At 45.2% G+C, this 13,380-nt stretch overlaps 1 pseudogene; it reads right to left on the bottom strand.

Moving 5' to 3' along the window:
* Positions 1–3,551: 3,551 nt before the first annotated feature.
* On the bottom strand, positions 3,552–4,192 carry LOC147099466 (uncharacterized; annotated as a pseudogene).
* Positions 4,193–13,380: the final 9,188 nt, after the last annotated feature.

Below are 13,380 nucleotides of genomic sequence, written 5' to 3'. Positions count from 1 at the left end.
AGTGTCGGTTACTTCCCTGATATCTGGAACAAAGGACTCATAACGCCCATATACAAAAGTGGGGATAAAGTTGACCCAAATAACTATAGAGGCATCTGTGTAAACAGTAACCTGGGGAAGGTTTTCTGTAGTATCATAAACAAAAGACTTATAAACTTCCTTGAGGAGCACAATGTCTTGAGTAAAAGCCAAATTGGATTCCTGCCAAACTATAGAACATCAGATCATATCTTCACCCTACAGACCCTAATTGACAAACACGTTCATCAAAACAAAAGCAAAATCTACGCATGCTTTATAGATTTCCAGAAGGCTTTCGATTCCATCTGGCACGACGGTCTATTCCTGAAACTTATCGAAAGTGGGGTAGGGGGAAAAACATATGATGTAATTAAATCAATGTATACAAACAACAAATGTGCAGTTAAAATTGGAGACAAACAAACAAAATACTTCCCATAGGGGCGGGGGGTGACACAGGGCTCGCCAATCTCACCGACACTTTTTAATATTTACATAAATGAATTGGCAAAACTACTTGAACAATCTACAGCACCTGGCCTCACCCTATATGAATCCAAGGTTAAATTCCCCCTCTGTGCAGATGACCTGGTTCTGCTGTCACCAACTAAGGAGGGTCTACAGCAGAACCTGGATCTGCTGGAGTCATTCTGTCAGACCTGGGCCCTGACAATAAACCCCCAAAAAACCAAGGTCCTCGTGTTCCAGCAAAGGTCCAGACATCAGGGACCCAAAATAAATCTCACACTAGGAACAACTAAAATTGAACAAACCACTAACTACACATACTTGGGCATAAAAATCAGCTCTACGGGAAATTTCAAACTGGCTGTGAATGAACTGAAAGAGAAAGCTAGAAGGGCTTTCTATGCCATTAAAAGATCAATCCAAATAGAAATCCCAATTAGCATTTGGCTCAAAATTTTCAAATCAGTAATTGAACCAATTGCACTCTATGGCAGTGAGGTGTGGGGACCGCTAACACAAAAAGAATTTGCAAAATGGGACAAACACCCAATTGAGATCCTACATGCAGAATTCTGTAAAAGTATCCTCCGGACTCAAAGGAAAACCGTAAACAATGTATGCAGGGCAGAACTAGGCCAATATCCACTAATAATTACTATCCAAAAAAGAGCCACCAAATTTTGGAAACACCTAAAAATGAGCAACCCCCACTGCTATCATTACGAAGCCTTGAAATGCCAAGAGAGGACCATAAAGAAGAACACCCTCAGTCAACTAGTCCTGGGACTCAGTGAAGCAACCACTAACACTACTAACAATAACCAGCCCCAGGACAGTGACATCGTAGCACAGAGAATTCGACCCAACACAATTGTCATTAAGCAAAAGGAAAAATACCTGTCATATTGGGCAGAAACAACAAAAACCCAAAGCAAACTCAATTGCTACTTGGCCCTAAACAGACAATACAACATGGCTGATTACCTGACCATGGTAAAGGATAGCAAACTGAGAAAAACCTTGACAAGGTACAGACTTAGTGAACATAGCCTGGCGATCGAAAAAGGCAGACACAGGCAGACCCGGCTGCCAAGAGAGGACAGGATATACTCTCACTGCAGTCAGGGAGTGGTGGAGACAGAGATGCACTTCCTCACAGCTTGTGGAAAATATCAGAGCATCAGGGAGAATTTCTACCAAAAATTCTCACAAATATGCCCTGAATTCAGAAATTTGAATGACGACCAAAAACTCCCATACCTACTAGGGGAAGAGATAAACTGTGTAACACTAGCGGCACACTATATTACAGCTTGCCATAAACAGAGGGACAACCAGTAAACCTAAGAAAAAAGTATATATAAATTATACGAATGTATATTTATACACTCAGGGATATATCTGTTTATACACTGTATGAATAGATCTGCGTTTATGTGTTCAACCATAAATGTATTTTGATGCTTTGGCAACATAAGATGTACCTTATCATGCCAATAAAGTGATTTGAATTGAATTGATAGAGAGTGAAGGATAACAGGGTGATAGAGAGTGAGGGATAACAGAGTGATAGAGAGTGAGGAATAACAGAGTGATAGAGAGTGAGGGGTAACAGAGTGATAGAGAGTGAGAAATAACAGAGTGATAGAGAGTGAGGAATAACAGAGGGATAGAGAGTGAGGAATAACAGAGTGATAGAGAGTGAGGGATAACAGAGTGATAGAGAGTGAGGAATAACAGAGTGATAGAGAGTGAGGAATAACAGAGTGATAGAGAGTGAGGAATAACAGAGTGATAGAGAGTGAGGGATAACAGAGTGATAGAGAGTGAGGAATAACAGAGTGATAGAGAGTGAGGGATAACAGAGTGATAGAGAGTGAGGAATAACAGAGTGATAGAGAGTGAGGGATAACAGAGTGATGGAGAGTGAGGGATAACAGTGATAGAGAGTGAGGGGTAACAGAGTGATAGAGCGTGAGGGATAACAGTGATAGAGAGTGAGGGGTAACAGAGTGATAGAGAGTGAGGGATAACAGAGTGATAGAGAGTGAGGGATAACAGTGATAGAGAGTGAGGGATAACAGAGTGATAGAGAGTGAGGAATAACAGAGTGATAGAGAGTGAGGGATAACAGAGTGATAGAGAGTGAGGGATAACAGAGGGATAGAGAGTGAGGAATAACAGAGTGATAGAGAGTGAGGGATAACAGAGTGATAGAGAGTGAGGGATAACAGAGGGATAGAGAGTGAGGGGTAACAGAGTGATAGAGAGTGAGGGGTAACAGAGGGATAGAGAGTGAGGAATAACAGAGTGATAGAGAGTGAGGAATAACAGAGTGATAGAGAGTGAGGAATAACAGAGTGATAGAGAGTGAGGGATAACAGACTGATAGAGAGTGAGGAATAACAGAGGGATAGAGAGTGAGGGATAACAGAGTGATAGAGAGTGAGGGATAACAGAGGGATAGAGAGTGAGGGGTAACAGAGTGATAGAGAGTGAGGGATAACAGAGTGATAGAGAGTGAGGGATAACAGAGTGATAGAGAGTGAGGGATAACAGAGTGATAGAGAGTGAGGGATAACAGAGTGATAGAGAGTGAGGGATAACAGAGTGATAGAAAGTGAGGGATAACAGAGTGATAGAGAGTGAGGGATAACAGAGGGATAGAGAGTGAGGGGTAACAGAGGGATAGAGAGTGAGGGATAACAGAGGGATAGAGAGTGAGGAATAACAGAAGAATAGAGAGTGAGGGGTAACAGAGGGATAGAGAGTGAGGGATAACAGAGGGATAGAGAGTGAGGGATAACAGAGTGATAGAGAGTGAGGGATAACAGAGGAATAGAGAGTGAGGGATAACAGAGGAATAGAGAGTGAGGGATAACAGAGGAATAGAGAGTGAGGGATAACAGAGGAATAGAGTGAGGAATAACAGAGGGATAGAGAGTGAGGAATAACAGAGGGATAGTGAGGGATAATAGGGTGATAGAGTGAGGGATGAGAGCGATAGAGAGTGAGGGATGAGAGAGTGATAGAGAGTGAGGGGTGATGGAGTGATAGAGAGAGGGATGAGAGAGTGATAGAGTGAGGGATGAGAGAGTGATAGAGTGAGGGATGAGAGAGTGATAGAGAGTGAGGGATGAGAGAGTGATAGAGAGTGAGGGATGAGAGAGTGATAGAGAGTGAGGGATGAGTGAGTGATAGAGCGTGAGGAATAACAGAGTGATAGAGAGAGTGATGAGAGAGTGATAGAGTGAGGGATAAGAGAGTGAGAGAGAGTGAGGAATGAGAGTGTGATAGAGAGTGAGGAGTGATAGGGTGATAGAGAATGAATGAGAGAGTGATAGAGTGAGGGATGAGAGAGTGATAGAGTGAGGGATGAGAGAGTGATAGAGAGTGAGGGATGAGAGAGTGATAGAGAGTGAGGGATGAGAGAGTGATAGAGAGTGAGGGGTGATAGAGTGATAGAGAGTGAGGGGTGATAGAGTGATAGAGTGAGGGATGAGAGAGTGATAGAGAGTGAGGGGTGATAGAGTGATAGAGAGTGAGGGGTGAGAGGGTGATAGAGAGTGAGGGACGAGAGAGTGATAGAGAGTGAGGGGTGATAGAGTGATAGAGAATGAATGAGAGAGTGATAGAGTGAGGGATGAGAGAGTGATAGAGAGTGAGGGATGAGAGAGTGATAGAGAGTGAGGGGTGATAGAGTGATAGAGAATGAATGAGAGAGTGAAAGAGTGAGGGATGAGAGAGTGATAGAGAGTGAGGGATGAGAGAGTGATAGAGAGTGAGGGGTGATAGAGTGATAGAGAATGAATGAGAGAGTGATAGAGTGAGGGATGAGAGAGTGATAGAGAGTGAGGGATGAGAGAGTGATAGAGTGAGGGAGAAGGTTTGAAAAGAATTGGGCAGCATAAATGTGAATTCTCATGTGATTTGACAATAACCTTAGGCCATCCAGGGGTCTGTGACGGGCTTCTCTTGTAACTCCACCCTCTGCCTTCCCATTGGCTTGTCAGACTATTACCTTATAATCCTAATTTAATTAATAATCATTCAATTCAAATTTAATTAATAATTCTAATGATTTCCAATGTGTCCAGAACCCCTGTGAAATTGCACACCGAATTTTCTCCAAGGGCGTTAAGCAGTAGTTAGCAAAGGAAATGAAACCCTGGGTGTCCTCCCCTGAGATATCAGATCAGCTTCCTTCATTGCAAAATATCTTGAACATGTGCCACTGCTCCTCCTCTTCTGTTGTTTCTATCCTTCTGTAACTTCCTTTTGCATCTGCACATTGACTTAATTTCCATCTCCTGGGATGAGCCATGTTTTGTAATCCCTAGAGGGATGTGGAAGAGCACAGGAACAGCAAAGGTGACTTTGGTCTACCTAGTTGGCCCCAGAGACAGCACCACATCACTGCTTCCTGCTTCTCCACTCATGAAATTGGGGCTAATAGGGTTAAATTATGAGGACAGGTAGCACAGACTAGGCTGGTATTCTCTTGATGGTAGAAGATTAAATGTTGACCAAATTGAGGCCATAGGATCATAGAAATTTACAGCACAGAAGGGGGCCATTCGGCCCATCATGTCTGCACCGGCCGAAAAACAGCTATCTAGTCAAATCCCACTTTCCAGCTCTTGGTCCGTAGCCCTGTGGGTTACGGAGCGTCAAGTGCATATCCAAGTACTTTTTAAATGTGATGAGGGTTTCTGCATCTACCACCCTTTCAGGCAGTGAGTTCCAGACCCCCACCACCCTCTGGGTGAAAAAAGTTCTCCTCAACTCCCCTCTAATCCTTCCACCAATGACTTTAAACCTATGCCCCCTGGTTATTGACCTCTCTGCTAAGGGAAATAGGTCCTTCCTATCCACTCTATCTAGGCCCCTCATAATTTTATACACCTCAATCAAGTCTCCCCTCAGCCTCCTCTGTTACAAAGCGAACAACCCCAGCCTATCCAATCTTTCCTCACAGCTAAGGGTGTTTAAGAGGATTAAAGGAATTGATAGTGCAGATACAGAGAAATGATTTCCTCTGGTGGGGGGAGTCCAGAACAAGGGGGCATAACCTTCAAATTAGAGCTAGGACATTTAGGGGTAACTTCAGGAAGCACTTCTTCACACAAAGGGTAGTGGAAATCTGGAACTCTCACCCCCAAAAACTTGTTGGGGGGGGGCAATTGAAAACTTCAAAACTAAAAAATTTGGGTAAGGGTATTAAGGGATATGGAACCAAGGTGGGGAGATGGAGTTAAGATACAGATCAGCCATGATCTCACTGAATGGCGGAACAGGCTCGAGGGGCTAAATGGCCTCCTCCTGTTCCGATATAAATTAAGTCCTTGCTTAAGTTGTCACCCTCCTCAATTAAAGCCCTGGCCTCTGTCCAGTTTGGCTGCAGCAAAAGGCAGCCAATCAAACAGAAGGTGATAGGGTAGATTGCTAAGATCTGTTAAGTTGTCACATCATTAAAGGTTTTAAGCTTAATAATCATTGATTTGCATTTTATTGTTTCAAGAATCTTTAATTCAGGAGTTAGTTAGGTTGACATGACATGGGATTACATCGAATATACGGCACAGAAACAGGCCATTCAGTCCAACCAGTCCATGCTGGCGTTTATGCTCCACTCGAGCCTCCTCCCGTCTTTCCTCATCTAACTCTATCAGCGTAACCCTCTATTCCCTTCTCCCTCATACGCTTGTCCAGCCTCCCCTTAAATGTATCTATACTATTCGCTTCAACCACCCCCTGTGGTAGCGAGTTCCACATTCTCACCACTCTCTGGGTAAAGAGGTTTCTTCTGAATTCCCTATTGGATTTCTTGGTGACTATCTTATATTGATGGCCTCTAGTTATTCTCTTCCCCACAAGTGGAAACATTCTCTCTGTATCCACTCTATCAAAACCTTTCATAATTTTAAAGATCTCTATTCGGTCACCCCTCAGCCTTCTTTTTTCAAGAGAAAAGAGACCCAGCCTGTCCATCCTTTCCTGATATGTATACCCTCGCATTTCTGCTATCATCCTTGTAAATCTTCTCTGCACCCTCTCCAGTGTCTCTATATCCTTTTTATAGTATGGCGACCAGAACTGCACGCAGTACTCCAAGTGTGGTCTAACCAAGGTTCGATACAGGTTTAGCATAACTTCCCTACTTTTCAATTCTATCCCTCTAGAAATAAACCCTCGTGCTTGGTTTGCTTTTTTTATGGCCTTGCTAACCTATGGCGCAACTTTTAGTGATTTGTGTATTTGTACTCCGAGATTCCCTTTGTTCCTCTACCCCACCTAGACTCGCACCCTCCAAGTGATAAGTGACCATTCTATTTAATCTACACCATGTGTTGTTAAATGTCCCTTCACATAGTTTTTCCCCCTCTCACCTTGGCAGCCCTATAAAGTCACGGGAGCCAATTTTAACGTTACCCTGCCACAGAACCGGAGATGTCCTCTTTCGGATGAGACGTTAAACTGAAGCCCCCTCTAACCTCACAGGTGACCGTAAAAGAACCTCATGTCACTATTCAAAGAAGAGCAGGGGGCGTTCTCCCCGGTGTCCTGGGTCAATGCTCAGGCAACACCACTAAAAACAGGTTGTTATAAATCTCATCATCAAGAAACTACTTATGAAATAACGCTGGACGGCCAGCTGGTGGCGCCGTCCAAGGAGTATAAATACTCGGGCGTCGGCCCCAGCTTTCCAGGGACATTTTGTAAAGACAAGGAACTAGTGAAGTACAACTAGACCTCCATGTTCTGAAACAAGTTGATTAAAGCCTTGCTTTATACTCAAACCAAGTGCGTAGTGAGTTTTATTACGTCACAGGTTATCTGGTAATTTTCGCATTGCTGTTTGTGGGAGCTTGCTGTGCACAAATTGGCTGCCGCATTTCCTACATTACAACAGCGGCTACACTTCAAAAGTACTTCATTGGCTGTAAAGCGCTTTGGGATGTGCTGAGGTTGTGAAAGGCGCGATTGAAATGCCAGACTTCCTTTTTTTATATTGGGCGTGTTGTAAAACCAGCGTGCCGCCCGATCCCGTTGGGTTTCCTGCCCCCGGTGAGTTAGGCTAAAATGGTCCCTCTAACTCCCACCTGCCCAAATCACCCCTGGAGTTAAAACCGGGCCGACACAGACAACCAGACATGACTGAAAATCGTCAATATTAAGGATTTTTTTGCTTAAAAACTGTGGGGGGAAATTGTTGCTATGCAACAGTGTCTGAAATTTGGTGTGTGTCAGCCCTTGCGGTGCTTCTCACCGGCCTACAATTAATAGCATCCCACAGTTACCTGTTTTCTGCTGCGGTTCTGTTACCCCAGGATTAACGGAAGAAAAAAAATTCTAATCAAGCGGGCACTTTCTAAGGAAAGCTATCTGACAAATATGTATTGCAAGATAAGCCCACGCACTAAGCATGATTTTAATTTCCTCCGAGGTCTCAGTAAACCTCCAAAGAGTTTAATGTACAACATCATGGATGGCTTGGCGCAGAACAATCAGGGCCTGTCAGCCAGACCTTGAAAATAGGCCAAAAGTGGACAAATCCCTGCGTGGGTGTCAGAAGATCAGTGAGCGCACAGTTCTGAAAGCATTCTGCCTGTTTCTCCTCACACCAGCTGTGAGGGTTCTGAATTAATAATCTTGATGCCTCTTTGATATATTTCCTTTTTAAAGCTGTACGGGTTCGCCAGCACGAAAAGGGCTGACAAATGGGAAGGAAATGTTTCCCTCCTTCCTGCCGCTTTGTGTGCAGTAGCTGCCGTCGGGCTCTTCCAGGGAAGACACGGGGCGGGATGGATGACGATGTGAATAGTGGAACGGGTCGCTTTGGTAGCGGGCTGGCTCGGCACCCGAACCTCTTCCGAGCTGTGAGGATTGAGCTTTCAGTCGCCAACCGTCAGAAGCAGCGCCATGCTTAAAGATGGTCAGCTGCCACTGCCACGCAGGCCGCAGGAGAAGGCCCAGCGTATTTACATCTCATGAGCCGGCGCAGTGTCAGCCGTGGCTCAGTGGGCAGCACACTCACCTTCCGAGTCAGCAAGGTTGTAGGGTTCAAGTCCCCCGCCAGGAGGCTGACACTCCCAGCGCAGTGCCGAGGGAGTGCTGCACTGTCGGAGGTGCCGACTTTCAGATGAGACATAAGCTGGGGTCTGGTATCTCACCAAAGTGGCCATTCTTCATAGTGTCAGCTGTGGCTCAGTGGGTAGCACTCACTTTGACTTTGAGTCTATACTGTTGTACCTATCAGGAAAGGATGAACAGGCTGGCTCTCCTTTCTCTTGAAAAGAAAAGGCTGAGGGGTGACCTAATAGAGGTCTTTAAAATTATGAAAGGTTTTAATAGAGTAGAGACAGAGAGAGTGTTTCCACTTGTGGGGAAGAGCAAAACTAGAGGCCATCAATATAAGGTAGTCACCAAGAAATCCAATAGGGAATTCAGAAGAAACTTCTTTACCCAGAGAGTGGTGAGAATGTGGAACTCGCTACCACAGGGAGTGGTTGAAGCGAATAGTATAGATGCATTTAAGGAGAGGCTAGACAAGCATATGAGGGAGAAGGGAATCGAGGGTTACGCTGATAGATTTAGATGAGGAAAGATGGGAGGATTCTCGAGTGGAGGCATGGACTGGTTGGGCCGAATGGCCTGTTCCTGTGCCGTATATCCTATGTAATCCGATGTAATCCTGAGTCATGGAGGTTGTGGGTTCAAGTCCCAGTCCAGAGACTTGAGCATATAATCGAGACTTGACACTCCAGTGCAGTACAGAGGGAGTGCTACACTGTCGGAGGTGCCGTCTTTCAGATGAGATGTTAAGCCGAGACCCCATCTGTCCTCTCAGGTGGACGTAAAAGATCCCAACGGCACTATTTTGAAGAAGAGCAGGGGGAGTTATCCTCGGTGTCCTGGCCAATATTTATCCCGCAATCAACATTACTTAAAAAAAATACAGATTATCTGGTGATTATCACATTGCTGTTTGTGGGAGCTTGCTGTGCGCAAATTGGCTGTCGCGTGTCCTAAATATTGGCCAGGACACCAAGATAAATCCCCTGCTCTTCTTTGAAATAGTGCTGTGGGATCTTTTACACCCACCTAGGTTTAATATCTCACCCAAAAGGTAGCACCTCCAATTGCACACTATTCCCTCTGTACTGCATTGCAGCGGCAGCCTGCATTAGGTGCTCGACTCCGTGGAGTGAGGTTTGATCCCACAACTAGCTGACTGAGCAACAAGAGGGCTACCACTGAGCCAAGGCTGACACATAGAATCCTAGAATTTTACAGCACAGGAGGAGGCCATTCGGCCCGTCATGTTAGTGCCCGCTCTTTGAAAGAGTGATCCAATGAATCCCCCTTCTCTTTCCCCATAGCCCTGCAATTCCCTCCCCTCTTCATACTTAACCAATTCCCTTTTTGAAAGCTCCTATTGAAGCTGCTTCCTCCACACTTTCAGGCAGCGCATTCCAGATCGCAACAACCCGCTGAGGATTACCACCACATCCGGTATGGCGGCGCTTGACGGCCATGTGTGAGGGACGCATTCCGAAGCTCACTCTCGGAGCTCCTTAAACACAGCAACCCAGAGCCCCTTTAATAGACTCAGCTGGCAACGCAGGGCTGACATTCACAGCTCGAATGGGGTCTCAGAGCGGCCAGGCTGCAGTGAATTAACTGAGCAGTTTCACAGTTGCTGTTAAAATATTGATGAATTTTCCGGGAACTAATTTTAATTTCAAATTTGCTCTTCTGCAGGTGCACTTTTAAAAAAACAACGAAGATTTGTCTTTCAACTTCCGCAAACACTGGCACCTAATTTCAAAATTCAGAAGACACAATGCAATCTGAGGCTCGATGTGGAATGTGACAGTCTGCATTATTGCTGCATTATTTAACGTATTCCACAACTCATTACAGATCTATGTTGTTTAATGACATTAAGACTGGTTTAAATTGAGAAACCCCAGGTGAAGGGCCCTGTGTACAGGACAAAGTTGATAGAGGGAAGTTATGTTAAAACTTACATAGGACCCTGGTTGGACCACACGTGGAGTACTGTGCTCAGTTCTGGTCTCCATCTTACAGAAAGAATATAGAGGCACTGGAGAAGGTGCAATAAAAAAAAAGGTTATAAGGATGATACCAGAACTGAGAGGTTATAGCTATCAGGAAAGAAGAAAGAAAGACTTGCATTTCTATAGCGCCTTTCACGACCACCGGACGACTCAAGATGCTTTACAGCCAATGAAGTACTTTTCTGAAGTGTGGGCGCTGTTGTAATGTGGGAAACGCGGCAGCCAATTGGCGCACAGCAAGTTCCCGCAAACAGCAATGGGATAATGACCAGATAATCTGTTTATTTTTGTTACGTTGACTGAGGAATAAATATTGGCCCAGGACACCGGGGATAACTCCCCCTGCTTTTCTTCGAAATAGTGCCGCGGGATCTTTTATGTCCACCTGAGAGGGCAGACGGGGCCTCGGTAAACAGGCTGGGGCTCTTTTCTCTAGAAAAGTTAAGGCTGAAGAGTGACCTGAAATTATGAAGGGGTTCGATAAGGTAGGTGCAGAGATGTTTCCACTTGTGGGAGAGTCCCAAAACTAGGGGCCGTAACCATAAGATACAGGAAACTTTGTGATATCCGGCACCGACGGGACCGGCGTGTTGCCGATCTATCAAAACTGCCGGACATACAAAGTTAATGTTGAAGCATACGGAGGTTTTCATCTCCGTATCTGACAACCAACACTGTTGCTTAGCAACAGCTTCTAAAGAGTCGGCTGCAGCTGCAAGCATCTCTAGCTGAAGCTGTTGCTATAGCTACGGACCTTGCAGTGCCTGACTGGGAAAAAAAAAGCAACGAGAACTAAAAAAACTTATAGAAAACGGCTCCTGATTTTTGCCGTTAGATCGAGTATTCCGGACATACAACCTCCGGGTAAACCAAAGTTTCCTGTAGTCACTAATAAATCTAATGAGGAATTCAGGAGAAACTTCTTTACCCAGGTGAGAATGTGGAACGCGCCACCACAGGGAGTGGTTGAGGCGAATAGTATCGATGCATTTAAGGGGAAGCTAGATAAACACATGAGGGAGAAGGGAATAGAAGGCTATACTGATGGGGGTCAATAGGGTGGGAGGAGGCTCATGTGGAGCATAAACACCGGCATGGACCAGTTGGGCCGAATGGCCTGTTTCTGTGCTGTAAATATGATGTAATTCTAAGTAGAGAAGGTGAGATGCATCAAGAAATGCTGGCCGGGTAATGCAGGTCAATGGGCTTCTACAGGTAGGGACAATCCAAGCAAATGCTGCTTTCTCATTCTTCCCAGTCAAAAAAAAACTGAGGGAGCTAAGGAATGCCACAGGAAACAATGGCTTAGATTAAGAATTAGCGCAATTGTGGTGGGTGAGAGGACAAAATGAGCGATCGTGCATTGGCAGCCTGTTTTACACTCCGCCCGATATTATTTTAAGGAATGTAAAACAGGCAAGCTGTTGTTCTATCACCCATTTTGTGCTCCACCCCCCCAACCCCAGACGAATTTCACCTCCCCCCCCGCCCCCTCCAATTGCATAAAACTTGTCCGCGAGGGCCACCCACTCTAGGCAGGCTGGGGGCCTACTTAACGCGCAGAGGTTAGGGCCCGATGATGTCATCGGCACCGTGCCGCCATTTTAACTCCAGAGGAGGCCCCAAGATGTCCTCAGTTTGAATTGTTCACAGGTTACCATGTACTGGAGGAATTGACTGAAGATTGAAGATGTGTATTTCTATTTAAGACTTCATAGAATCATAGGGTACTGTAGGAGGCCATTCGGCCCTTCGTGCCTGTTGCCAGCTCTTTGAAAGAGCGATCCAATTAGCCCCACTCCCCTGCCCTTTCCACATTTTTCCCCATCAAGTGTTTATCCAATTCCTCTTTGAAAGTTACTATTAAACCTGTTTCAACCACCCTTTCAGACAATGCATTCCAGATCATAACTTAATCCAACAAAAACACCCAGGAGCGATAATACTGCAACTTTGGTTAAGAGAGCGACATTAGTTTGGCAGCCTAGCGATTTCGATAAGCTACATCACTTGATCTATTTTCTTCCAGGTAAACGACGTCTCCCATTAGTAGTCGGGGATTATGCATAATTAAAAATGGTTTGTTTTGTGTGAATTAGAGAAAGACAAATTTATCATAAACAGCATTATCTGCATGCACCATTGGTGACCTGTGTACTTCATTAAGCTAAACACAGCTACAGTTTCCTTGTCAAGCACGTCTGGATGCTGTGGGACCATTTTAGACTAATGGGCTTTTACATTGTGGCTTGGTGAGCAGCTTGCCTATTGCTCGGAGATGTTTGGCATATTGCCACACCCGGTTCCTTTAGTGCACCACTACAGTGCAAGCAAGGCACCTTGAGCACGGATATCACTGGAATGAAAAGCCCCAACAATAAGAATCACTACAGTACTGTTTTTTTTTCTCCGTATCTATGTTGGCCTGTTACTGTCCTGTAGACATTCTGTAACTTCTACAGTTGCCGTGGCTCAGTGGGTAGCGCTTTCGTCCTTCTGAGTCCGAAGGTTGTGGGTTCACTTCCCGCTCCAGGGACTTGAGCGCTGAGCACAAGAATCTAGGCTGACACTCTAGTGTCATACCGAGGGAGTGCTGCACTGCCAGAGGTGCCATCTTTTGGTTGAGACATTAAACCGAGGCCCCCGTCTGCCCTCTCAGGTGGACGTAAAAGATTCCATGGCGCTAATTCGGAGAAGAGCAGTGGGAGTTCTCCAATATTTATCCCTCAGTCAACATTGCTAAAACATCCGGTCATTATCACGTTGCTGTTTGTGGGAGCTTGCTGTGCGCAAATTGGCTGCCATG

This window comes from Somniosus microcephalus, chromosome 28, assembly GCF_052327205.1.
Source record: "Somniosus microcephalus isolate GS21.2 chromosome 28, FLI_Smic_1.0, whole genome shotgun sequence".
Lineage (NCBI taxonomy): Eukaryota > Metazoa > Chordata > Chondrichthyes > Squaliformes > Somniosidae > Somniosus > Somniosus microcephalus.
Note: the sequence above shows the minus strand (reverse complement) of the source record. Positions and strands in the feature narration are given on the sequence as shown.